Genomic DNA, 4,799 nt, shown 5'->3' with positions numbered 1-4,799 from the left:
AAATAACATGCCTCAAGGTGTATCATAAAGATTTTCAGATTTAAATTTCAGATGATACATATTGGAGAGTATTAGGATCACTTTTCATTTAGTATTCTTTCCCTCTTCTATAGATTTATGTAATTAAGTTCCGTGAGACCTCTCCTTCTGAAATTTTCTTTCTCCCCCTCTATTGATCATTCCATTTAAGAGTTTAGAATTTGAAGATAATGTTCATAAAATTGTCAATCTCAAAAATATATTTTCTATAAGTTTCAGCTCATTTTCATAAGACTCAAGGTTTGAGATAAGACAGCCTTTATAGAACTCATCTCAAGGTAATTAAAGCATGTCTTGCAATATAAGGAGGTTCATCAAAATCAATCCATAAAATTCAAGGTATGCATCAAATTAAAGTTTCTTTAGGATAAGATACTGAATATCTAAAGCTCCCCCTCAAAAGATGCATTCTTCTTTAATCATTCTTTTCTTTGGTTGAATTTCAGAATTTAATAATAAACGTGAATAAAACTGAAATTCTATGTTATCGAGAATGTAGAGTGATCTAGAATTATTCAAAATTTATAGTATTCACTCTATATATATATATTCTGATGATAGTTTCTAAGAATGTAGGAGAGAAAAACATATAGATGATCATTGAGGTATGTGTATTTATAGAACTCAATTTCTTAATCACAGTTCTTCAGCAATGTATACATGAAGCTCAAAAAATTTTTTAAATATTAAAATAAAGTCATATATTTTAAAAATATTTACTTGCAATCAAGATCATCGTAAGACACATCATTTGAATCAAAATTAGTATACTTTGAAGATAAGAAATGATATGTTTCGGATGCGTATCGGAGCAATCAAAATAAATTCTGTTTTTCTTACATTAACATTTTATTTAGTAATCATATGGAGTTTAAACTTTTATACAAAATCGGATTCTGAATTACATAGGATTTTCAATAGAAGCTTTCTAAGTCATAATATGAGATATGTATCTTTCACAATGTAGCTCATCTTAAATTGTTACGATTGAAAAATACATATTTCAATAACATTAAAGCACTTTCAGAATCTTTGTGTTTAATTTTGAGTTTCGATACAAAATAAAGGATATTTTAACAAGTATTAGGACATTATGTATCAAAGTTAGGCAAGTAGAAAGATAGATCAATATCAGTTTATTTTTCCTAAATAGAGATGTTCTTCTCTTCTCCTTTCTGCAATTTTATTTAGCTTTCAGATTTTAACAATGATTGTGAATGACAAATCTGAAATTTCTTTCCAATAAAACTAAACAAAAGATGTTATGTAGCAATTCATGCATTCAATCAAATTATCCAAGTATGAAACATTACAAAATATTGAGAACCCATAAATCAAGACATCATACTATATGCAAAATATATTAAGTGTTAAGTCATGCATTAAAATAATAATAACAAGCATGTCAAGGATCAAAGTCAATTCTTTTCAAATACACTCCCCCTATTTAAATATCATCTTGCATTGACTTCATCCTTATGGTGTGTTTCCAAGTGACTAATAATTAGACTTGATTCTTCTTATATTTTCATTTACTTTGTCTTTCATTTTCAACTTTCTTATGCTTTATATTCTATTTGCTCCCTATCCGGTGGAGTTGGGAAGGGGCACGAGGTACTACCACTAGCCTCCCTCTTGTGCCGTCCCTAATATGCCCTACACCGAATAGTTGGGTCAAATAGTGCCGGGTACTACCACTAGCCTCCCCATTGGCACCATCCCTATGATGAGCAATATAGAAGGATTAAAATGTTTGCTTCGAATTCTCCCTGTTTAAGTGTAATTAATTATGGATTTTATCCCTTCCAAATGTGCCAAATATATTATGCTTGTTTTACTTTTCCTTAAGATTGGAGTATTTGCCTTTGCTTAGATTCTACACCTCTTGAATAATATTCATTTTCTTTTCTTTATCTCTCTCTCTTTTTGTTATTCTCAAGTAATTTACATGAAAGAGCAGAATAAAGAATTAATCTTGTATATCATATATATGTATATCATGCAAACAACATTTTTATTATGCTCATGGATTCATAACTTCTTACAAGTTATTTTACATCAAACTTTTAAGCATATACTTGTGTATTTCATGGTTATGATATAGGCAAAGAAATCATTTAGTTTAGGCAAACCATGAAATAATTTCTAAGAGCATAAGTCAATCAATATGTATAGAGCCATGATATCAAAAGTTAATAATTAAAGAACTTAATCATCCCATAATAAGACTTAAGTTGTTGACTTTGCTCAAGAAGTATCTAGAATTACCAATCCATTCTGCATTCTTCAGTCAAATACCTACTAGATTTCTTATGTATGAATTTTTGGCTGAAGAAGGTCCTCTCTCTTGTTTGCATGAGAATGTTTATTGTATCTTACGTGGAGATATCCTTCAAGTTGAAATCTCTCATTTTCTTGCTCAAGGATCCTGCAAGCTCCTTTTCTTCCTTGAAAGAAAGTTATTAGTTTCTTCAAGATACAAAACATTCATCCACCATATTTTTAACTAGATGACTCGATATAAGATATGATACTAGTTGAATGTTGAGTCACTTTACTCAAGAGATTCCCTAAGTATAAGCAAGCACATATCACTTGAACTAAAGAGATGGTTTCATTAACCAATATGGTTCAAGTACAAGCATGTGAGACAATAGAATGATTTATCAAGATCAAATCAATTTCTTATTTTCAACATCAATTTAGCTTAGATTCTATTTGCTTAAGATAATTGTCAATAAGGCATGCTAGCTAAGTTTTGATCAAATTGCCTTAAACAATTGTTTCTATCAAAATTCAGATTATGATTCATTTGTTATCAATAAATTATGATTCATTAGAGTTAGATTGAAGTCTTGCACAAGGGCACATAATGATCACACAATCTGGTCTATTAGGTATATGATAAAATAATTATTCTATCATGCTTTTGATGCTTGTTCCAAATCACATATTGCTTTATCATATATGTAATGTGTAATCTTTAAATATGGTGGTTATTTTACATAGATCTCCTTTTTTTTAATGAAATAACCACATAGGAGTGAATTCTACACATTCATTTGACAGATTATAAAGCTCATGAAGCAAACAAATAATAATGGTGATCTTTACTTCTAATCATGCAAAAATCTTATCAAGATCTATCTTTTCTTGATTTAGTCTTTTAGTAGTTATCAATTTTTCTTCATTAAGTGCATATCTGAAAAATCCAATTTTGGTTCTAATTATTAACAAGTTTTTCAGATTGTTATATATAAAAGATTAACCATATACATATATAATTTGTTTTTAGTATTTTGATAATAAATCATTAGTCTCATAAAGAATAAAATGAATTGATACCTCTACAACTAGAATTTTTCATGAATGTTCTATATGCATTGCTTGATGAATGATATCCAAGGATAGAAGTATCTTTATCAGATTTGGCATTATTTTCATAAGAGCATATCAAGCATAACATGTACGACTGAAAAATATGAAAGATATGCAATGGTTCATTTTCCATTTTTCAGAAGATCAAAATTTTCATCAAAAATAGATCTAATAGAAATCATATGTATGACAAGCAGTGATGATAGTCTTTTAAAAAATTATTTGAGTAGATGACTATCATACATAATTGTCTTTTTCATTTCTTCAAGAATTCTATTAACCCTATTTTACTTATGATGTCCTTGGAGCTGAAATAATTGAATTTAATATTATTTTCTGTATAACCTTAATCAGGATTTTGGTTTTCAACACTGTGCCATGATCTTCACAGTTTGGAAACCTTTTTCATTTGAAACGCTTTTACAAGATTCAGTAAATACAGAAAAATACTTCAGTTTTATTTTCCAAGAACAAATCCAATGTAAGCTTTTGAAAACTTAGTGATGGAAACAACATCTTTAGATTTAGAAATGATTTTTGTTTGTTTCCTTAGTTAGCATGCATAGCAAAACTTTGACCTTTAAGTAGATAATCTAAGTAAGCCTATGGCAAGGTCTTTTGAGATTAAGTACATACTAGCATGAGTTGATTCTATGTGCCAAGGATGGTTTCTTTAATCTTGGTATTCATAGTGCATATATTCAAAAGCATACCAAGTACACATTATCATATCTATGATCAATAAACAATAATGCCATGGATAAAAACTCTCAATCAAGCATATAGAGAATTCATAGAATTAATCTTAATAATGATTAATCATTTAGCAACTTTATCCAAGGGTGAGTAAAGTATCCTATAAAATGAAGTGATTTGATTATATTTCCAAAAGTAGTTTCTATATCACAAAATTGATCAATACTAGCAATTCATACTAAAGCAAAAATAATGATGAGATGCAAGGATTACTGATTTCATTATTATTATTATTTAAAATTACTTTTCATAAGTATATTTTAAGTTTCAATGTGTCTAGAATACCCATTTGTATGAATCTATTTGTTTCATGGGTATCTTGGCACATCTATGTCTACATCCTCATATTTTCATTTTGGGTACCCAAGCTTGCTTGGATCCTTGAGAGTTAGGACATATAGTTCCTTTTGGAACCCAAATTTGTTTAATTGTAATAACTTTACTACTTGATTTAATTATGTTAGAACGATAGGTAAAGTTGTTATGCCCATTCTTTTCATGTTTGAAATAAGTTATCTTATTTAATGGATTGCTTGGTGAATTGATAACCTTTTTCTTTAGGGATTCATTGCTAAGTGAAGGAGTTAAGCCAAATTTTGATTTATCAAAATCTGTATGTTGGCTTT

This window comes from Phoenix dactylifera, unplaced genomic scaffold (assembly GCF_009389715.1).
Source record: "Phoenix dactylifera cultivar Barhee BC4 unplaced genomic scaffold, palm_55x_up_171113_PBpolish2nd_filt_p 000058F, whole genome shotgun sequence".
In the NCBI taxonomy this organism is placed as follows: domain Eukaryota; kingdom Viridiplantae; phylum Streptophyta; class Magnoliopsida; order Arecales; family Arecaceae; genus Phoenix; species Phoenix dactylifera.
Note: the sequence above shows the minus strand (reverse complement) of the source record.